Source organism: Bubalus kerabau, chromosome 11 (genome assembly GCF_029407905.1).
Source record: "Bubalus kerabau isolate K-KA32 ecotype Philippines breed swamp buffalo chromosome 11, PCC_UOA_SB_1v2, whole genome shotgun sequence".
Classification (NCBI taxonomy): domain Eukaryota; kingdom Metazoa; phylum Chordata; class Mammalia; order Artiodactyla; family Bovidae; genus Bubalus; species Bubalus kerabau.
In genome coordinates this window covers 63,505,459-63,528,499 of record NC_073634.1, presented here as the reverse complement: position 1 = coordinate 63,528,499, position 23,041 = coordinate 63,505,459, and the positions used below count along the sequence as shown (strand labels likewise).

The window sequence follows — 23,041 nt, the reverse complement described above, 5'->3', positions numbered from 1 at the left end:
CCGGAGTTTGGGTAAGGCTCAGCTCCAGCCTGTCTAGCTGTGCGCGCCCACTGTCAGCCGGAGCTCGGCGTTCCTGCTGATTTCCGGGGAACCTCGGCGCCCTCACCTGGAAAGCAGTCTTAAGCTGGGGGGAGGGAGACTCCCCCCAACCCCGCCAAGAACTAGACCCTCAGTGGGGAAAGGGCAGCTCTCAGTTCAAAAGAACTATTTTCTGACTCCAGTCTAACCCAAATCCCTCGTGTTGTCGCCCCTCTTGTAATACATCCGGTGTTGGGAAACTGAGCACCTGAGCGAGGACTCCAGTGGTGTCTTCTGGCCGGAATCAGTTCGTGACAGGTCCTAGACCGAACCCCGGCGGCCCAAACGCCTGGGCTGAACTTGGGGTTCCACTATGGAAGATGGGGGTAGGGAGAAACAAGGCCAAAAGGGGACTTGACAATTGCTCTCTGCCCATCCAGTACCTGCCACCATCTCTTAGGTGCCCGAATGACGCCTACTTGGCACCGGCACCGGATCTTCGGTTTTATGAAAGCGGCCCAGGACGTGGGGAGAGGAGTTTTGGTGGTTCCTCCAGGTCCCACGGGAGACTCGGGAAGCCAGAAACACAAGATGTCCAGACGCTGGGCCTCGAACCCGCGCCGCGGCCCCAGAGGGCAGGGCGGACACCTAGGTGCAGCCTTAATGGCTGAACTGTGACACACATCCCTCCGGCAAGATGGGGTTTTGGCGCTAACCGCAAGCACCCGCCGGAATTCCGGGGACCACTGACCCACCCTCCTATCCCAGCGCCCCCGCCGGCTTGCCAGCGCATTGCATTCTTACGTGAGTCTAAGTTGTTATTGACACAAGTTTGAGGGCCCCAGATAAACCCGGCGCGACCGGATGGAGAGGTTGCGCTGGTTTGAAAGGGCCAGCGCAGGCAACTCGTCCCCTTGCACAACGCCAGGAGGTAAGCCTGGCCAGAGGCGCACCTGAAAGCCCCCTCCTCCCCCAGGTATTTATCTCTCCAGAAAGAAAGCAACCCCCCCTTAGATAATCAGACTAAGAAATTAAGAACACCACACCCGCAATTATGTGCGTTTTTCAGGAGACCTTCAGAAGCTAAATTACCTGAAAGTGAAGAAATTGCGAAAGTAGTCATTTCAAGAACCTTTGAGCTCGGCCAGCTCAACTGTGGGCCCTTACTCTTAATCCAAACTCAGAGCAAAAGGGCACCTGGTTGCTGCTGGATGCACAGAGGCTCACCTCATGGGTGCGGTCCTCCACAAACAGGAATTCTGAGTCAGATCTGGGAAAGCTTTGATTTGCAGCCTTCAGTCCTTTTTGCTTTTACGTTGATCACATGATTCTCCTAAGACTGGGACATAAAGTCCAAACAGTCAGACTTTTGATAATTCATAGAAAAACATCTGGAAGCATACAGACAAGCAGTCAACCACCATTACTCCAGATGTGGGGTTGGGGTGTCAGAAGGAAGGGAGATGAGTTCTATAACCTTACTGACTCTGAATTTTTTTTTTTTTTCCCCAGTTATATTAACTTTCATGGGGCTTCCCTGGTGGTAAAGAATCTGCCTTCATTGTGGAAGACCCAGGTTCAATCCCCGGGTGGGGAAGATCCCCTGGAGAAGGAAATGACAACCCACTCCAGTTTTCTTACGTGGAAAATCTCATGGAGAGAGGAGCCTGGTGGACTACAGTCCACAGGGTTGAAATGAGTCGGGCATGACTGAGGGACTAACACACATATTAACTTTCATAATTTAGAAAACTAATAAAACATTTTTAAAGAATTCAAGATATTAGAAAAAATTTTAAGAGCTCTACAGAATATATAAATTAATAAACAAATGAGCCTGTGTCTTTCATTCTGTGTCAAAATACTTAATTCCAAGTCCATGTTCCTGGGAAAGAAATATGTCAAGGCTGTCTATTGTCACCCTGTTTATTTAACTTCTATGCAGAGTACATCATGTGAAATGCTGGGCTGGATGACTCACAAGCTGGAATCAAGATATCCCGGAGAAATATCAACTACCTCAGATATGCAGATACCGCTTTAATGGCAGAAACTGAATTGGAACTAAAGAGCCTCTTGATGAAAGTGAAAGAGGAGAGGGGAAAAGCTGGCTTAAAACTTAACATTCAAAAAACTAAGCTCATGGCATCTGGTCCCATCACTTCATGGCAAATAGATGGGGGGAAAGTGGAAACTGTGATAAATTTTATTTTCTTGGACTCCAAAATCACTGTGGATGATGACTGCAGCCATGAAATTAAAAGACACTTGCTCCTTGGAAGAAAAGCTATGACAAACCTAGAGAGCATATTAAAAAGCAGAGACTTCACTTTGCTGACAAAGGCCTATAGTCAAAGCTCAAAGCTATGGTTTTTCCAGTAGTCATGTATGGATGTGAGAGGTAGACCATAAAGAAGGCTGAGCACCAAAGAATTGATGCTTTTTGTGGTGTTGGAGAAGACTCCTGAGAGTCCCTTGGACAGCAAGGAGATCAAACCAGTCAATCCTAAAGGAAATCAGCCCTGCATTCATTGGAAGGACTGATGCTGAAGCTGAAGCTCCAATACTTTGGCCATCTGATGTGAAGAGCTGACTCATTGGAAGAGACCCTGATGCTGGGAAAGATTAAGGGCAGAAGGAGAAGAGGGCAGCAGAGGATGAAATGGTTGGATGGTATCACTGACTCAATGCACATGAGTTTGAGCAAACTCCAGGGGATAGTGAAGGATAGGGAAGCCTGGCGTCCTGCAGTTCATGTAGTCGCAAAGAGTCAGACACAAGTTAGCAACTGAACAACAACCATGTTTATGGTTTAAATAAAAATATCTCTACACTGCTTTTCTGATCTTTAAAGGCTGTGATCGGACAAGACTGACATCTGAAGATTTTTTTCTGCCATCAGATCATTATATTGTTTCTACACATATGCCTTCCCTTTAAATCCACTCTTAGTAGTCACAAACGTATTTCCAGAGACTGTCAGCCAAGGGGTTTTAGTAAAGGAGCTACTACAATGTCAGCTGGCAACCAACAGGAAATTAAGCAGTATCCTCTGCAGCTGCCAAAAGCTGCCCAGGCCCTGAAATTTAAAAAATAAGCACATTCTCTCCATAGTGCCATTAATTAACGCAGCTGGGAGTGTATCTGTAACTATTATAGTGTGTCTTGGGGGAAATTACTCAATGCTGAATTCCACTCTTCCGCTAAATTACTCAATGCTAAATGCCCATTTGGCTGCAGTCTCTGCCCTAGGGTTGGGGCTTGGGTCCATCATGAGTAGGTAAATATATATTATTCATTTATTTAACAAATATGAGCTGACCACCTACCAGGTGCATGACACAGGGCTAGTCACTGTGTGACTAGCGGAACACAGACACACTCTTCCATTTTGGAGCTCACAGTCTAGCAGGAGAAAGAGGAACTTAACAATTAAATGCACTACTAATTGTATGATTACAATGGTGATATTGGTCAAAGGGAGTGCAAGGTGGAGGGACCACTTGTCTGGGGAACCCAAAAGGAGGTAACATTTGAGTTGAGCTCTGAAGGGCGAGCTGGATTTACTCAGGCAAAGAGGAGAAGAGAGTGGAGAAGAGTTCCTGGCAGGTTCAGGCTACATAAGGGGTGTGGTTGAGGAGGAGGCTGGAGAAGTAAGCAGAGACCGGTAGACAGATCATCCACGGCCTACTATACCATTTTCAGGGGGATCACTCTGACTTAGATGTGAAGAAGGAGCAGGGAAGAGGGAGAAGTTCTGTGGAGGAACAGTTTAGGGGCTGCTGCTATAAAGCAAAGGGCTGTTTGTCTTTGCCGGAGAACAAATAGAAAGAAGTAGATAACAGACAAGACCACAAGACGTGGCAACTGCTCAGCTAGGGAAGAAGCAAGAAGTTCCAGGTCTCTGCTTCTTCAAACAGATGGGTGGTGGTGCCATGTTCTGAGTTGGGGGACCTTCGAGAAAGGAGGATTGAGAAAACCTTCCAAAGGTTCACATTTGGTCAAGGTGGGTTTGAGGTGCCTATAACATGTCCAAGTGGAGACCTTGAGTAGGGGGTTGGCTGTACGGTCTGGTTCTCTGTGGAGAGGCTGGGGATGAAATGGCTATTAGAGAGGTGGCAGTGAAGTCCCAAGAATGAGATGGCATCCTGGAAATGTATAGAGCCTACCAGAAGAGGACCTACAACTGAGCCTGAGAAACCCTTATCTAAAAGGCTCGTGCGCATGCTCAGTCGTTAAGTCATGTCTTTGCAACTCCTTGCAGCTCCATAGACTGTAGCCTGCCAGGCTTCTCTGTCCATGGGATTTTCCAGGCAAGAATACTGGAGTGGGTTGCCATTTCCTCCTCCAGGGGATCTTCCCAACCCAGGGATCAAACCCACCTCTCCTGCATTAGCAGGTGGATTCTTTACCGCTGAGCCACCAGGGCTTCCCTATCTAAAGGCTGGCCAGAGGCCAGAGGTGGAGGAGCATCCAGAGAGGCAGGGGAAAAAAAAAATAGGAGTTTGCAGAAGTGGGGCCATGGAGCCCAAGGAAAGAATGTGTCATAAAGAGGCAGTAGCCAGCAACACTCAAAATGGCTGAGAGACCCAAGGAAGTGAAACCTGAATATATCCACTGGATTGAGTGTCCTTGGTGTCACTGGGACTTTTACAAGCAATATCTGGTGGGGTGAAGGGATGAGAGATAAACTGGAGTGGATTGAGAAGTGAGTGAGAGGTGAAGAAATGGAGAAAGGGGCTAACTACAGGCAAATCTTCAAAGGTTTGACTGTGAAGGTTCAGAGATGGAAATAACTGGGGAAGAATGTTATGCCAACAATGGGTTTATTTTAGTTTATTTTAAGGTAGAATAAATTGAATGTGTTTAAATGCTGATGGGAAAGACCTTATAGAGAAGAAGAAGATGAAGGTACAGCAGAGAGAGGACAATGAATAAAGGTGGTCCCTGTGACCACGGGAGAGGGTGAAACAGAGTCTGAGTGGAAAGGCTGACCTCATGCAGTAGGCTGCCTCCTCTATTATAACAGGAGCGGCGAGGTTGGAGACCAACTGGACCAGCAGGTTTGGTATATGACGATGCATCTTTCCACCACATACCTTTCTCTCAGTTTGGGGAGGAGGTTGGGAGCAGGGCAAGGAGGGATCTGAAGAGAGTGGAGAACATTTGACATTGTCAGTGCAGAAGGTGGGAGGGCTGAGGTGACCAGAGATACTGCTGGATGGCAAGGGAGCATGGCAACCCTCCTAAGATTGGTGGTTTGAACTTGTGAGGCACCCTTTGGCCCTCCTCTATGATTTCCTCCAGCAGAGCTCAGCTGTCTGCTCTGGTGCAGGCTCACATGAAGGAATTGCTAGTGCAGAGGAGCAAATTCTTTTTGCCAAGGAATTGAGAACCTTGGCAAAAGTAGGGCTGACATGATGTGTGACCAGAGAGAAAGGACAGAAGTGAATGGGCTGGAAGGACCAAAGCGGCCAAGGCTCAGTCATGCTGGAAGGAGAGGGGATGGAGTCAGAGTTTGGATGCTTAGGTTTGTGGTTCAGAAGGTGGAGAAGTTTAGGATGATGACAAAGCCAGGATGTGATGGGGGAGAGTAGAGGAGAAAGTCAATGGAGAATATAAGGTCAAGAGATTGAGAGGCAGGGTATTGGGTGCATCCTCTGGGCGGATAGTGAAGCCATCCAGGAAGCTGTGGGCAAGAACTGGGGTCAGGGTCGTGGTGTGAAAGGCCACAGAGCCAGGAGCTAAAGTCTTAAAAGAGTGAGGAAGAAGGAGTGACCAGTTCAGAAGATGGGAAACTTCCAGAAACGGGAGGGCACTGTGGGTTGATGGCAGCATAGAGGATCTGGGGGTAGGGCGGGGTGGCATGGGGAGGGGGGGGACGGTGGGGGGAGGGGGGGCATGAAAGCAAACACAGTGGGTCCAGTGGGGTTGCCCTAGTTGTCTCTATGGAGCCTGTCAGAGGAGCCCTGCAAGCCAGGGCCACATCCCCTCACGTCTTTCTCCTCCCTGAGATTCCCATCAGGGAGAAAGGCCTGTGGAGGCCTCCCTTCCTCCTCCCCCTCTTCTCCACTGGGGGCTTTTTTGTCCAGCAAAAGAACCCCTATGAGGCACTGGCTGTAAATCAGGAATCCCAGGCTTGCCTCACCTCTGCTACTTATGTTCTCTCTTCTTCAGGGCAATTGTAAGGAATAGAGGAGACAACTTTCTAAATTGCAAAGTGCTATAGGAATGTGAGTGATTTCACTCCTTCAGAAGCCCCTTATGTGCACCCACACCTCTCCCAGGAGCTCTCTCCCAAAGATTGTGAGTCCCTGGCCCAGAGGAAGCCGTAATCTTGCCCCGGAGACAGGACAAACACACCCAAACAATTAGAGAGGAATGCACAGCTGTGTCTGATTAAGTGCTAAACTGTAGGGTGCAGACAAGAAGAGCTCGGAGCTCAGACAAGGGAACAATTAACCAGAGTTGGGGGAAGTCTGGGAGCCTTCCTGGAGAAGGTGGGGTGGAAGGGGCTCAGACTGTTCATTTATCCTGAGGAGAATAGTTGCAAATATGTCCATTCCTTTGTGGCTGCAAAGTTGTCAGTCTGACATGGGTCTACAGAAAGTTTCCAGGTCGAGAGTTCTCTCTTGGCGCCCCTGCTTCTGTTATCACCCCTGTCATTCATAAGTCCCAGGCTCCCTTGAGCTGGCTGGGTAGCCTGGGGACTACACAGTGGATCCTATGCTTTGCCCTAGGCCTCTCGTGTTTGGGTCTCTCATGTCACCCATTTCCTGGTGAAGAAACAGTGGTTGATCTTCAGCAAGTTTCCGGTGCCCTTTGGTGCCAGCACACATGTGGTATTTTTGCCCAGCCAGACTGTAGGCTTTTGACCATAGAGTCCTGGGTGCCCCTCCTTCTGCCATCTGCCTAGGACATCTGCATGTCCATAAACAAAAGCCTTGAGCCCATTCCCACACCTGCCTCCTTTGCTCTTTCCTGCCCTTACCTATCATGCCCCAGAAGCATTCAGCCACCTGCTGTTCAGATACAGGCCCCATGAAACTGCCCAAGAATCCAAAACCTGCAGCCCCAGGGCGGGCTTCCACCCACATCATTATACGGAAGCCAACTCCTGCAGCTCTGTGGACACTGTTCATAATGAGGGCCTTCTTGCTTGGGGGCTAGCCCCCATGGCCTGGTTGGTGCCTCTGTCCTGGGCCTCCCTCCTCCCTTCACTGCAGGCCTGGAAAAGATCCCTTCATGCCACAGAGCCAAGCACACATGTGTAGCATCAGAAGCAGAAATCCCCAGATCTCATATATGCTCTGGACAAAGGTTTCTTCAGAAAGACAGCAGTGAGTTGCTAGCCTGTTAATCAGTTCCAGCTGGGACCATGAAAACAATAGCCACCTCCTGTCAATAGCTAAAAATACGAATTCCTGATGGCAAGTGTAAAGTTCTTAGAATTCTAGTCCAAACTGCTTGGAACTTACAGCTGAGAAAATGAAGGTCCCAGAAGTAGTTTTCTAGAGGCCAAACACCTGATACTAGAGATAATATCTTGAATGTTGACAATTAAGTCACATGTTAAAAATCACCTGACTCCTAAAGCAGACCCTCTCTCCCAAGGTTACTTTGACTTTGCAACAGCAGAAAAACATAAAGCCTCTTTATTGGATGCAGATGCTAGAAACCAATGTCATGATCCCCAGGGGATTTGTTCCATAGCCCACAAGAGCCCTGATGCTGGAAGAACTCTGAATTCCCAGGTGAGTAAGTCTAGTTTGTTCATGACATTGTGGTGAGGTATAAGGTCAGCAGTTTGAAAGGGCATGAACAATCATCTCTTAGGGTCACTGTGTTGCTTTAGGGAATAGAACTCTTGTCACAGAGAAATGCAAAATCATATTCTCAATTATTATCAAACTCCAAAATTACATTTAAGAGGAGAGGCCCATAATTGCAGCATCAAGCATGAGACAGTGCCATTAATACGATTATCAGGGCATAAGCTTATTAGAGGACTTAATGCCTCTTTGCTGGCATCATCCTTTCTAAAGCTTCCCCGGGTCTGGAAACCATCTCAATTGGAAACACAGCTGTTACACAACAGTGATTTCCAAGGGACATAACAAAGATATCCTGGCCTTTACCAAAGGTCAGAGCTGCCTGGCTAAGAAGAGCTGAGAACACTTTCAAAAAGGAAGACTCACCTGCATATTCTAGTGGGCATTACTGAGAAAGGAAGTACATCCAGCCCTGAGTCCTCCCCAGCCCTGCAGCAAACCAGTCATGGCCAAAACTGTCCCTGGTGATATGCATGCGCCACCTTAAATGGACACAGGAACTTACATTTTGGCTGCTGCTGGTGAAAAATCATGATATGGAGTCCTGCCAACCCAGGTTCAAGACCTACATTCAGATTTAGCCCTGTGCATCCTTGTGAGTATAGTAAGACCTATCTCAAAGAGTTCCCAGGAAGGGAAGTTAAGATCACTTATGACCAAGTGCCTTTAGGCACATGGTGCTTAATGTTCATTTTTCCCGTGGCCTTGGCAGTGGTAATAAGGTCACGACTCACTAGGTCGAAATTCAGGTAGTATCTTGGCATAGAATCCTGGGAATTATCAGCCTTTGTCCTGGGAGCCCACAGAAGGAGTTGTCTGTTCTCACTTCAAAGAATTCAGACATCAGCTGTCATTATCTCCACATAGCATGGAAAGATTAATTGACTGTCCCTGGAAGAAACCACCTGCTTGGTCTTCAGGAACCAGTGACTTACGAAACTCACTTGGCAAACTGTCTTACAATAAAACCACCACCAGGACGGGTAGGATCTCCTCTTTAAACATGATAGAGAAATCCAAGAGCAGTGGACACCATGTAAAAAGTGAAAGCATTAGTCACTCAGTCGTGTCCAACTCTTTGCAACCCCATGGACTGTAGCCCACAAGGCTCCTCTGTCCATGGGATTCTACAGGCAAGAATACTGGAGTGGGTTGCCATTCCCTTCTCCAGGGGATCTTCCGGAACCTGGGTGTCCCACATTGCAGGCAGATTCTTTACCATCTGAGCCACGAGGGAAGCCCCAATGGACCCCATGGATAGTCTCTAAAAGGGAAGCAAGATACATGCAACAATGTGGGTGAATCTCAAAACCACATCTTTCATGTTGAATGAAAGAAGTCATACACCAAAGAATATATATACATGAAGTACAAGAAGACGTGAAGACTAACCTATAGTGACAGAAGTCAGAATACTTATTGCCTTGGGGATAAGGAGACAAATAACTGGAAAGACGCTTGAGGGAGCTTTCTGAGATGAGAAAAAATTCCATCTGTTGATTGGAATAATGATTACATACCATTGTCAAAACTCATACTTTGCATTTGTGCGCTTCATTGGTTATAGATTAAACCTCAACCAGCAAAAAAAAAAAAAAAAAGGAAGCAGCAGATTTTAAGCAGAGGCTTTCTTGGTGGCTCCGTTGGTGAAGAACCTGCCTGCAATGCAGGAGACCCAGGTTCAATCCCTGGGTGGAGAAGATCCCCTGGAGAAGTGAATGGCAACCCACTCTGGTATTCTTGCCTGGGAAATCCCATGGACAGAGGAACCTGGAGAGCTGTAGTTCATGGGGTCATAAAGAGTTAGACACGACTGAGCAACTAACATTTTTTCAGAGTTTAGGCAGAGGGGAGTACAGGCAAGTGGGAGAAAGAAGGAGGCTCCCCACCATCAGTCCCACTACTGTGCTGGGTAATTTCTTCAGCACCAAACTCTAGGGCAGCTATGAACTGACTTGTCAAAATAAACTACAGATCAGAGAGGATACACTTTTCTAAAAATGAATACCCTATTCTGAGCCAAAGGTTCAAACCATTAGGTTCAAGCCCTTGCTCCTCTACAATTTGAAAATCTTTCTATCACTATTTCCTACTTTTCTCATCAAAAGTCATCCCAGGACATAGATTTCTAGACTCAGCTTCCTTTAGAGGTCACCCTCTCTCCACCCCTAGCTGCATATACACATTAATGCATAACATTATAACATTAACTCTATAAACCCCAAGCCCATAATGCCATAGAAAAAAGAGGCAGAATTTAATTAATCAACCAAAGTCAAATTACTGATCACCAGAAGTCAGGAAAAAAGAGAGTTTAGGTTATCAAGAAACATCCAAGAGAAAGAATCCTGACAAATATTTCAAAAAGCAAAATCCTCAAAGGGTGGGAAAATGGAATCAGACAACTGGAACAAAAATCACAGATTGTAGAGCCAACTCCATCATTAAGTTCTTGTGTGACAAATCCCTCCTGTTCTGTCAACGGGGATTTATCACAGATGACAAAAAGATCCTAAGCAGGGTGGCCTCTTCTTCAGTTTGATTTCTCTGTTATTTTCTTGGCTCCACCTTCTTCCCAACTCTGTTCTTTTCTACAAGCATCTCATTCAGACAGAAAACGGTCTCTTCTTCTCCTTGTCTTTTTTATGATTCAAGAAGGCTTTACCAGGAGATTCCCCTTTCCAACTTGTTTGCTGGGATGGAGTTCTATGCCAATCACTGGCTAAGTAAATGGAACCACCTTGACTAGTTTAAATTAATTATGGTTTACTGCTGAATCTTCACATGAAGAACAGTCACTGCTACCAACCAGGACAAAGCAGGTGTTACAGGTGGGTTTCCCTGGCCCTGTATGTAGGAAGTTTACTGGGAAGTACTCTCAGCATCAACAACTGGGAGAAGTGAAGTACGCAGGAATGCACAAAGGGAGAAGTTGAGCTACAATTGAAATCACAATAAAAACCTTAGCTGATCCTTCAGGGGAAGGGATAGTTAGTTTGGGTTCGACATGTCCACACTGCTATATTTAAAATGGACAATCAACAAGGCCTACTGTATAGCACAGGGAACTCTGCTCAATGTTATGTGGCAGCCTGGATGGGAGGGGAGTTTGGGAGAGAATGGATACATGTATATATATGGCTGAGCCCCCTTACTGTACACCTGAAACTATTATAAGATTATTAATCAGCTATACTCCAGTATAAAACTAAAAGTTAAAAAAAAGTTTCCAAAAATAAAGGGAGAGATTAATTTACTAAAAAAAATAAATCATTTGGAAAAAATAAAAACAAACCTTAGCTGATCTTTTAGACAGCTCTGGGGCTGGGATGGCTCAGAGTTGTCTCAACTGAGGTAAGGGAGCTGGATCTTTTTACTCCTGCACAGATCAGACATTAGATGTGGGCTGCCTCTGGGAAGGGAGCACTACCATGGACAAGGTGACTCTTTTCAGCCTCAGAAAAATCTCAGCTGATAATTGCTGCTGTCATCCCTCCCAGGAGATGGAGAAATGAGTGCTTCAGTCTTGGAGTGGGGATCTGGGTGGCTCCATGTGTCAGCCACTGTAGGAATGATGGATGTTGCAATACAATACCTCAGGCCCTCTAGAAACCAATGAGGAGTCCACACTCATGTCTAGAGAAAGCCTTATATGTCAGCCTTTACCTGAATCATCTCTAGAACCCAATTACCTCATTACCCTTCCACTTCCTTAGGCAGAGGTGTCAGAGGAGCCTCCAACTGTCAGCTACCATCCTGGTTTTAAGAGGATAGCAGGGACATGGCTATGGGCACTGAGTCTGGGTGGGACCCAGGCCCTCAGACTTGAGGAGCTTGATGCCCACAAGAATGAAAATCCACAGGAACAGCCTTGAACAAGCTGGGAGCCTGCTAAGCCCTGGCATCCGCTGAACTTCCCAAATTACACACATTAAGCTGTTCAGCTCCACATTTCCATAGTGTGCTTCCTGCCAAGCTTCGCAGCAGCATCTACACAATGGGAAAATCAAAACGAACAGTTAGGCCAATTACGGATATGACAGGTCAAACAAATAAGCCTTTATCTAGGACTTAAGCAGACATAGTCAACAGGGGTCTAATCCAAAAATTGAGATTTGGACAAAGAAAGGCTTTATAAAACAAAGAGGGAGGTGTAGTGAGAGCGGAGATATTTGCATGAATTTTTCCTCTGTCTCAGTGAAAATACTAAAATAACATTTTATCCTGCCTTTCCATGCTGCCCTGTGCCCCCATCCCCACCCCTAGCCTCTTGAACATTCTCTGGGTCTGTTTCTGATCTGGCTTTAGAGCCAACCCACAGAAAAGTTTTAAACTAGGGTGTGAAAACAGCTGTCATTGAATTGAAAGGAGCTGGAGAATTTACTTTGTTAATTATTATGTATCTAGTTAAATGCCCAAGAATTAAAGTCAATCACAGGTATGATTGTGTATATGTGCAGGAAGTACAGACTGTGTATTACAGAAACCCCAAGCATTTCAGCTAAGTGAGAAACTCTAGGTGGAGTGAGGGACTTGCATCTGATAATGCCAATATTACAGTAGAGGGCCAGATATGATAGAACTTTATTATCTTATTACTTTAACAAGAAAAACTGTTTACAAGTTTCTGGTCACTTTCATTCTAGCAGGAAAGACCTCAAGTCTTATGGATACTCATTGTTCTATGGAAAGGAAAATGCAGAATAGTTTTCTTTATCCTTTTTCCCCCTCTGGACTAACAAAGGCCACTCCTTTTCATACAGGCCCATAATCTTTTTTGCAATTCTGAAATCCATAAAGCTTTGGAAAATCAAAAAAAAAAATTTTCATAGTGGTGTTACAAATAACTTGGTTAGTTTGGCAGCAAAACCTGACTGGAATTTATAGGCAGGGGTAGTTATAGTTTTCATTTTTTCCCATATTTCACCACAAATATGTTAATGTGTTTGATCACAGGCGCTGCCCCAGGCATATTAGTATATCGGAATGAAGACACATATTTCAGGGAATTATCAGCATACAGATGGTATCTGAAGTCATGGGAATGGTTGAAATGGTCCAAGGAATGAAAAGAAACTAAGAAGTGAAGAAGGCTGAGGACCAAATTTAGTGAATGGGCCTGAAGGAGGATCAGGAAGAAGTGAGAGAGAATGTGTAAGCAGCTCCTTTGCCCCTTATTCTATTTGCCTATTTCTGTTTCCCTCAAACTGTAAAATCTCAGTACAGATGTGAGATGACTAGGCAATATTTAACCTAACCCCTATAGCATGTACTCCATGCCTCACTAATCAGATAGTTTTGTAATCCCTGATCACACAATGTCTTGCCTAAAACATGTAGATTCTTTTCTTAAAGATGTAGAAATGAAGAATAAGTAATTAACAGATAACTAGATCTTTCCCCCAGCTCCCCCTGCAGTAATCCCATGAGCAAACTCTGTGAACAAGGTAGAGTCTAAAGAAAGGTCACAAAGAATCAACAAGTCTGCACATAGTGAAAGATGATGAAGACAATGACCCCCTCCTCAAATGATTAACTGAGGCTAGCTAAGAGTCGGACACAACTGAGCGACTTCACTTTCACTTTTCACTTTCATGTATTGGAGAAGGAAATGGCAACCCACTCCAGTGTTCTTGCCTGGAGAATCCCAGGGGTGGGGGAGCCTGGTGGGCTGACGTCTATGGGGTCGCACAGAGTCGGACATGACTGAAGTGACTTGGCAGCAGCAGCAGCTTCTTCTTTTTTTGCCCTTTAAAAACTCGCATGGCCAAGCAGAATGTTTGGAATTGGTTCTGGGACATGAGTCCACCTTCTCCTTAGGTTTCCAGCCTCCCAGATAAATAATCTTTCCTTTTCCAACCAATACTTGTCTCTTGAGTACTGGCTTTTGGGAATATGCAGTTGAACTTGAGTTTGGAAACAGAAGGCAGAAAACAGGATGTGGGGATGTAGCAGCCCAGGGAAGAGAAGGTTTCAACATGACAGGTGGCCATCAGTGTTGGCTGCATGGAAGTCAGCAGTAGACCAGAACACAGCAAAGGGCTTTGCAGCCTCAGAGGTCTTGTCTCTTGGGAGGCTGAGGCTGAGGCTATCTTAAACCTATTTTGTGTTTTTAAGAGTGCCAAACTCTGCTGCGTTCATTGTAGGTGTATATTAAAGACTTGTTAATTAACTGAATATGTCAATTAAAACCATTGATTAGAGGGGCAAGCCTGCTTTTGTGAGGTCTCATTTGGAATAAAAGGCTGGGAACACAACAGATGTATTGGGTGGGGGACAGTTTATTCTCTTTTCTAAATGGTATTTATTACTTTCATAATCAGAACACATTCCTTAAAAAAAAAAAACAAAAACAAACTTTTTTCAGTGAGAGTGGACAGTTGGAGAGAAAGCATTAGGGTGAAAAAAGCTTCTTGCCAGTGTGACCAGCAACCTCTTAGAACCAAGTTGTGCCAGAAGAAAACAAGGCAGGGCTCAAGGGAAACAAATTTTATTTCTCTTCCCTCTTATTCTCTTTTGGTTTGATTTGCAGGTAAACTATGGTGCAAGTCAGCAACTTACATAGGGAAGACTATGACTGTGTTTTCTTGACTTGGTGAGACAGGAGATAAGTTACAGGAGCGAAAGGGGAAGAAAACAGACACCGGATAGTGGAAAAAGCTGTGACTTTGGGGGGACCATTTCAGCGAAATAGTACGTGAACGTCTGTTACAAGCAAGACCAAGGAGGATGAAACATGGCCCTTGCCCTTAAAATGTGTGACTGCTGCTCTTTCCTTCAACCACCAGTACTGATGGTCCTGATGGACAGAGGGGCTCAATTAACCTCCTATGAGTGAGGGAACCAGATATCCACTCATGAAAAGATGTGGTGCATCCTTCAGGTGGAGAAAAAAATTCCATTCCTTGATTTTTTTGGATTCACTAGTCCCAACAGGTACCCTCTGCTTCAAGATTTCAGGAAAACCAGGCCTTAGGGTACTAAAGGGCCAACATTTCCCCCTCTCTTGGATTTCAACTCTGCCTGGCTGGCTATTCATTTTTTGCCAGCTTCCCCTTAGAGTTGCAGATATTGGGAGAAGACCCAGACCCTAGCAGAGTCTGCTCCAAGGCTGCCAAGTCCTCATGACATTCTGGCCCCAAGGAGACCCCAGAGACAGTTTTTCCTCATTTAGTGGCAAGATCCAGGCCTGGCTGATGTGCTGTGATATTGGGGTCCAAAAGCTGTTCCTATTTTGCTTCCAAAAGTCACTTACGGATGCCAGAAAAAGGGAAGTTTTAATCTCTAAAGCCTGGAACACAACATTCCAAAACAGCTGGAAAGGCCTTGGAAATTTCTCAGATGAAGTTAATTAAAACCTTCCTCTGCCCTAAGGGTCAAATTCTGTTGTTCATGGATAACCTTCAAGTTGTTGTCCAGTGTAGTTTCCGGATGAGCTAGTCTCCTGAGGACTTCAGTATTTGGTCTGGAAAGCTGTGTCCTGTAGAAAGGGCCAGCTGTTTCTGCAAGGGAAACAGTTGTTTTCTGCCTCAGAGGTTCTCAGCCAGAAATGTAAGGAAAGCCCAAAGACATTTCTGCTAGCAGTTTCTGGTATGGTTCATACCCCATTTTTCAGCCAAAAGAAATCTATTCCTCATATCCACCCAGGAGGAAAATGTCCCCACGATACACAACGTTGAGGCTGAGAAATTGAATATTCCCTACCATGTCAGTAAACAAGGATGTCACCGTCATCAGGAACTGCAGCCCTCCAATGTGAGGTGGTGAGTCCTAAGGGCACTCAGGAAGGAGAAGAATACTTGCTATCTAGCAGCCATCTGACTGCTGCAGTCACTCCCTACAGTGAGCCCCAAGGAAGCTCAGGATGTGAAAATCACAGGATACTAGCCCCATGGTTGAGATGCATATGAAAGGAACGATTTAAGTTAGCCCAAACTCTTGCAGTTCCCCATACATAGAAAAGTACTAAATTCCTTAACTTGGGATATCTAGTTTTCTTTCTTTTCTTAAAATTCATTTATTTGGCTATGCCAGGTCTTAGTTGCAGCATGTGGGATCTAGTTGCCTGACCAGGGATTGAATCCAGGGCCCCTGCATTGGGAGCATGGAGTCCTAACTACTGGATCACCAGGGAATCCCAGGATATCTGGTTTTCTCTAATTAGCAATAATCATTTGATGTTCAGACTACCTGCCCTTTATTGCAAAATTTCTATAGAACCTGGTTCCTCCCCCGCCTCCATGGGGCAATTCTCTCAGGACTATTTGAGATGCTGCCTCCCGAGCTTAAGTCCTAAAAATTTCCACTGAATAAAACATAACTCTCAACTTTTGTGGTCAGTCGCTCATTTGTGTCCAACTCTTTGTAACCCCATGGACTGCAGCCTGCCAGGCACCTCTGTCAATGGAATTTTCCAGGCAAGAATACTGGAGGGGGTTGCTATTTCAAATTCCAGGGGATCTTCCTCACTCAGGGATTGAACCCCCGTCTCCTCCTGCACTAGCAGGCAGATTCTTTACCACCAAGCCACCTGGGAAGCCCTCTCAACTTTTAGGTTGTGACTATTTTTTAAGTCGACAAGGCCCATGCTCACCATCAGAAAGGCCATCTTTGCTCTGGGAAGAACTGATGGTGTCTGTCTCTCTGCACAAGGTCAATAACTTGTATCACTGAAACGAAATAAGAGGATTACCATAGCAGAAAAGCAGAGCCTCACTTTCTCTCCTGCTGCTGTGAGAAACTTAGTGCAAGAAACTGAGCCTAGCCCTGGCTTGGCCACACACAGCTGGCAGGCATTTCAGGAAAAAGGGAGCCATTGTCCCCAACAGGATACATGCTTTGCCAGCATGTCTTTTCATCAGCCCAACACAGGTCACCTTCTCTGCCTGTGGATCAACAAAGTCCTTCTCAACAAATATCAAATGTCTTTATGTGTTAAAAGATCTCCAAGAACAGATGTGGTTGAGGTATCCAATTGTTAAGTCAAGGGTTATTTTTTGCTCAGTCTGCTTCAGTAAATATTGACTAAGAAGCTGACTTAAAAGAAACGATGCCATGGGCTACTGGAAAACCAATGTAAGACCCAGGTCCCTGACCTTGGATCTCCAGGAACTTTTCATATGAGGCTTATCTGCTGTGGGTTCTACCACACTCAATATCTCCTATAGAGGGGGAGCCTCCCCCAGCCAGAGCCCCCTGCTCAGAAAAATAGCACCAACTGTTCTATGTCCAATAATGGTCACTAATTGCCCAGGACCATGGCCTAGACCAAGGGCCACGCAGATAGCAAGGCAGTGGCCTGGAGTGAACTGGCATGGAAAGACCTCAACATCTACAGAAGCTGGTGTATGTGGAGGAAGCAGAGTACACAATTGTAGGTAGAAGCTCGGTCCTTCAAGACCAGGTCCTGGAGTGAAGCTCCTTTGACTCAGCTTTACCACTATTCCCCCCTTTCCTGATGTCCAACTATTTTCCTTTTTCTGGGCTCCTCTGTATATGTACCTTTCAATACCCACACCTTAGCACACACACCTACACATACATACTCTTGTTACCACCACTACTTATAGTAACAAGAGAATTTCTATTCCTGACCAAGAGGAAAGAGAAGAAAGAGAAGTCATGCAGTCACCACGGTAGGAGTTGGAGGGCTTGTGTGACCTCAGACCTTTAATAATGGAGATGATGTAGTTTGAAGCTTGCCCAGGCCTGACACAGCCACAGGGATCATAAGCTCCGGAAGGGCTGCCTTGTTTGCTGCTGTATCTCCTAGCTCTGTACCTGCACAAAGCTGGTGATCAGTAATGCTGGCTGAATGAATGATTGAAAAGACTGGGAACCAGAGAGATTAATGAAGGCTTACCCTTGGTTGTCTTTCATGTCACAGTCTCTCTTCCCATGCTCCATACCTGGGAGGCTGACCAATACTGACTACATTCAAACACTTCCTTATCCCCTGACTTCCAGTGGGGTTCAGCCAAATGGGGAACCCTAGCCAGAGATCAGAGACAAGGAGGCAAGTGATACCAGGGAATACATACCCCCACGAGGGCTACATTCTTATAAGGAGGCCCCCTCCATACCATTGCTCTGCTTCCCAATTCTCTCTCTTCTTCAGGCCTTAGACCTGTAATGACTCCCAACCCAATGTTACCATCCCCAGGTAACACCAATCCTTTATGGTTCCCCCACCAACCCTTGTAAATAATGCCTTTATTAAACATTCCTCAAAGCACCCGGTTTGAATGTAGCATCTATTTCCTGCTGAGACTGCAAACGATAGAGGCTCCAAAGATCAAGTACACCCTTTTTGCTATCTTGTTTTCTCCACATTCTAGTACATTCTGCTCAGCTCTATCAGCAAACACTCTTTGCTTTACAGAGGCAAGCTGGTTGGGAGGGTGTTTGCTCAGAGTGACCCAGTATGAGCTGAGGGGGTGGGTGGAAGAGGGAAAGCAAGAGAGGGTCCTGCCTCAAGGTTAGTAAATATACTGCATAAACACTTAGTGAGGAAGACACCTATCTTTGTAGCAGGAAGTTAGAGTCAGACCTTCCATTCAGGAAGAAAGTTTTCCTTCTCTAATAACATTAGTTTCTTTGGCTAAAAATGTTTTGTTTTGAGATATATTTTATTGTACAACCATATAATAATAATCCAAAAGGTTCTTTTGAGGAGAAGGATATTGCTCAACGCTAACCACATAGTTGATTAACCCAAATTAATGCAGTGGAAGCAGAGTGGGGGTGGAATCATCTTTTCTGTGTCATTTATGCCTTTTTAATATTGATAAGTTCTCAAAAAGCAAGGGTTATTGAGCATATCAAGCTGTGCTCTTTCAGCCTTTAGAGTGGAGTTAGGGAGAGTGGGCGGAGGCAATAGGGATATTTTCGTTTTATGATAATGTGCCCTCTCTGAACATACCAAGAGAGAAAAGTACATTTAAAATTTTCCGAGAAGGAGATTAACAGGGTCTCATGTGATCTGAAGCTTTCTCTCACCTCTAAAAAAAACTACCTTTCCATGGTTCTCTGATGTATATTATCTCATCTACTTGGGATCTACTATTAAAGCAGGTTTCCTACCAGGCAAATTCAACAGCAGTTTAAGATGCCCGATTTCCTACCTAAAATGCAAATGGAAAAACACAGCCTCTGAATATACTTGTTCTGTTTTTTCCGCCCCCCCCCCCCGCCTCCTCACCTCTTTTAAAAGAAGGATATATTGCTTTCTTCAGTTCTCAGTCTTTTGGCAGCAGCCATTTAAAAGAAAGAATCATGCGGTAATTATTAATTTTGCATGGGATCAACTCTGTCCTCAGCTTTCATTTGAGATGCAGTTACATGAAAAACAGACTGCGTTAATTTCATCCTCTCTGGGGTTGCTTAGCAACAAGGCCTTGTTCCAGATCATTTTTTCTTCTTGGCCCAGAGTGCTCTCTTTGGGGCATCGCTCATGCTAAGGCAATCATCATCCTGTTGCTGTCCCTTCTGAATGTGTCCCTGTGGTCCTGATGGCCCACGGGGTTGGTGGCTTTGCTCCAGTTACACTGGCTGGGGTCTGTAAAAGCCCTGAGCTTGTCAGCACAGAGAATGAACTATGCTTGGGGAACTGGGGATTTAAATAGAGGTTAGACAGGAAAGTGAGCGAGGAAGCAAGAAGTATGTCTAAAGCGATGCTGGAAGACAGTGGGGGCAAAGATGAGATAAATACTGAAGTCCTTTTCAATTAAAAAAATAGCATTACTATGTTCTAATTTGAAAATCTTTCTAAGCTATATTGTTAAATGATAAATGTGAGGTCCAGAACAGTATGCATAGAATACTGTTTTTGGACGGGAAAGAGAAGAAGAGGAGATATGAAAATATTTTGATTACTTTTGCTCAAAGAAACATACAGATGGGAATTCTCTGGCGGTCCAGTGGCTAGCACTTCACACTTTCACTGTCCAGGAGCCGGGTTCAATCCCTGGTCAAGGAACTAAGATCCCACAAGCTGTGCAGCACAACCAAAAAAAAAAGAAAAAAATACAGATGATTATGAGTGTTTGTGAGGGGTGAGACTGATACAGTAGAATGGCAGGGGCAAAAATGAGATTTTTCACCTATGTACCTCTTTATATTGTTTTACTTTATAAACTAAAAGAATATATTACCTAGTCCAAAAATTTTTTTTTAGTAAATATTAAAAGGAGTTAGCAATCCAACGTTAAGTTGTTAACCTTTGGGACAGTTGGGAAAGTTGGGTGAAGGGTATCTGGAGTTCTGTTAACTGTTTTTGCAACTTTTTTTTGGTGAATCTGGAATTTTTAAAAAATTAAAGTTAAAAGAAATTTTAAAAAATATCAGCAACCCCAACAAATTTTCTAGTTTTTGCTTCCTGTTTAAATACCATTATTGTTATCTTTTAAAGGCAGTCAGTCTACCCATGCTGAACATTTTGAGTGACTTGGTAGGAGACGGGGTATCTTTGAGCATTCTGAGCATCAGAGAAAAAGACCTCAGGTGGGAACATTAGCTTTAATCAGAGTGTGGTTCCATCCCTGCCCCAAATGGCTTCAGCTGTGGTACCTAAAGATTGACAAGAAATAAGTGCCAGCCTCCTTAGGAACTGGTTTCTCTGAGTATGAAACTCCCATGATAAAAGCATCACTCTCCAGTTTATATAGGCCCTCAACTGTGCCTGCGTGGTTTCCCTGGACATTCTTCAGTGTTTTCATCTCTGCAGCCATCTCATCTTTTAAATCACTCTATATGTATCTTTCTCCATGAATCTCCCTGAGGCTATGAGAATGACTGAGTCATTCTCACACGCAACTCGTCTGGCAGAGCATACTTTTTTCCTTATGTTTTTATTTAAAATAAAAACTTGAAATAATTATGGATTCACAGGAAACTGCAAAAGAATATACAAAGAAGTTATAAGTGCCTCTCTTTAAAAAGAAAAATCTTAAATCAATAACCTAACTTTTCACCCAAAGTAACTAGAAAAAGAAGAGCAAACTAGATTCAAAGCAAGTGAAGGAAGGGAGAAAAAAAGATTATAAAGGAAATAAACAGACTAGAAAAACAATAGAGAAAATCAACAAAACCAAAAGTTGGTTCATTGTCAAGATCAATAAAACTGACAAACATTTAGCTAGACTGAAAAAGATACGACTCAAAATGACTAAAATCAGCAATGAAAGAGTAAACATTATTATTAACCTTGCAAAAATAAAAAGAACTATAAGGGGAAATTATGAATAATTGTATGCCAACAAATTAGATAACATAGATGGAATAGACAGATTCCTAGGAAGACAAAGGCTACTGAAACTGAGTCAATAAGAAATAGAAAATCAAAACCACAATAAGATATCAGTTTACACCCACTTGAATGGCTATCATCAGAGACAGACAATAACATGTGTTAGTGAGGATGTGGAAAAATTGAAACTTTCATACACTGATGGTGGGAAAGTAAAATGGCAAAGCATCTTAAAATTCCACTTGTAGGTATGTCTTCAAGAAAATGAAAAATGTATGTTTTTTAAAAAAGATTATACATAAATATTCATAGCAGCGTTATTCATAATAGTCAAAAAGTAGAAACAATCTATATGCTGATCAATGAATGAATAAATAAACAAAATGTGGCGTATCTATATAATGGAATATTATTCAACCACAGAAAGGAATAAAGTACTGATACATGCTCCAAGATGGATGATTCTGGAAAACATGCTAGACAAAAGGAGATAGACACAAAAGAACACATATTGTATGATTCCACATATACGAAATATCAAGAATAAGCAAATCTACAGATGCAGAATGTAGATTAATAGTTTCTAGAGGATGGGGGTGGAGAATGGGGAGCAACTACTAATGGATATGGGCTTTCTTTTGGAGAAATGAAAGTGTTCTGGAATTAATGGTGATAGTTACAAACACTAAGAACCATTGAATTGTAAGCTTTAAATGGTGAGTTTTCTAGTATAAAAATTATATGTCAATTTTTTTAAAAGGATGAGTAAAAACAATAGTTATTGCCTTTATAAAATGTAATGAGAGGGACTTCCCTGGTAGTCAAATGGTTGAGAATCCACTTTCCAATGTAGGGAATGCAGGTTTGATCTCTGATCTGGGAACAAGATCCCACATGCTGCAGAGCAACTAAGCCCGCACGCTGCAAACTACAGAATCCATGTGCTCCAGAGCCCGTGCTCCACAACAAAGAGCCTGCATGCTGCAACTAAGACTGGATGCAGCCAAAAATTAATAAATAAAAATAAATATAGTTTTGAAAATGTAATGAGAGATTCTATTTACCTTTTACTCATTTACTCTTGACCCATTTACCCCAGTGGTAACATCTTGCATGACTTTAGTACCAAATCACAACCAGGAAGATGATTTACAACAACCCACAAAGCTTATTCCAATTTCATTAGGTTAACATGCACTTGTGCATATGTGCGTGCACACACATGGATGTAGTATTAATTCTATGAAATTTTATCATATGTATGTTCATGTAACTACTACCACAGTCAAGATAAGGACCATTCCAGCTCCCTGTTGGCACTCATGCTCTTCCTCGCTCTCCATCTCTAGAACCCCTGCTGCTGCTGCTGCTAAGCCGCTTCAGTCGTGTCCAACTCTATGCAACCCCATAGACAGCAGCCCACCAGGCTCCTCCGTCCATTCCTCCTCCTCCGGATTTTCCAGGCAAGAGTACCTAGCAAACATCAATTTATGCTCCATCTCTATAATTTTGTTATTAAAAAATTTTAATATAAGTTGCTATATGTCATACAAAATGCTACGTAAATGTAATATTTTGAGTTTGACTTTTTCCACTCAACATAATTTGAGATCTATCCAAATTGTTGGGTATATCAATAGTTCATTCCTTTTATCTTTAACTTTATTTATTTATGTTCAAAATAATTAATATATAAGAACATTTACAATATTGATAGAACTTAATCTAAGAGAAGTTCAACTCACTTTTTTTACATATCAATACTGGGTATTAATAGAAGACAGAGTGAAAATAATTGTGGTATATATATATATACCTACATATAATATAATATATGCCTACATATAACTAAGTTTGGAGTATAAAGTTTTTTGGCTGCAAGAAAGAACATGTGTTTTACTTCACCAAGAGGGATATCTCTTAATACTGGGGTGACTTCTCTTGG

At 43.8% G+C, this 23,041-nt stretch overlaps 1 protein-coding gene and 2 long non-coding RNA genes across 4 annotated transcripts in view; 1 reads left to right on the top strand and 2 right to left on the bottom strand.

Annotated features, from left to right (window-relative positions):
- Positions 1-974, bottom strand: part of B3GNT2 (UDP-GlcNAc:betaGal beta-1,3-N-acetylglucosaminyltransferase 2) — a 33,950-nt gene extending 32,976 nt beyond the window's left edge. Inside the window, exon 1 of the mRNA XM_055540408.1 lies at positions 823-974. The gene's annotated coding sequence lies outside the window, so the exon portion shown is untranslated. The remainder of the gene's footprint in view (positions 1-822) is intronic.
- Positions 975-7,630: 6,656 nt separating this feature from the next.
- Positions 7,631-14,641, top strand: LOC129623217 (uncharacterized). Its single transcript, XR_008700397.1, has 3 exons — positions 7,631-7,772; positions 12,807-13,004; positions 14,383-14,641. It is a non-coding gene; the product is annotated as an uncharacterized LOC129623217 (long non-coding RNA).
- LOC129623216 (uncharacterized) overlaps positions 9,404-23,041 on the bottom strand; it is a 35,385-nt gene continuing 21,747 nt past the window's right edge. Inside the window, exons 1-3 of one of the 2 annotated variants that reach the window (XR_008700396.1) lie at positions 19,051-19,284; positions 16,444-16,519; positions 9,404-11,840 (exon numbers count right to left, since the gene is read on the bottom strand). This is a non-coding gene — a long non-coding RNA (uncharacterized LOC129623216). Of the gene's footprint in view, positions 11,841-16,443; positions 16,520-19,050; positions 19,285-23,041 lie in introns of those variants that run through there. The other variant, XR_008700395.1, reaches the window with a different exon arrangement.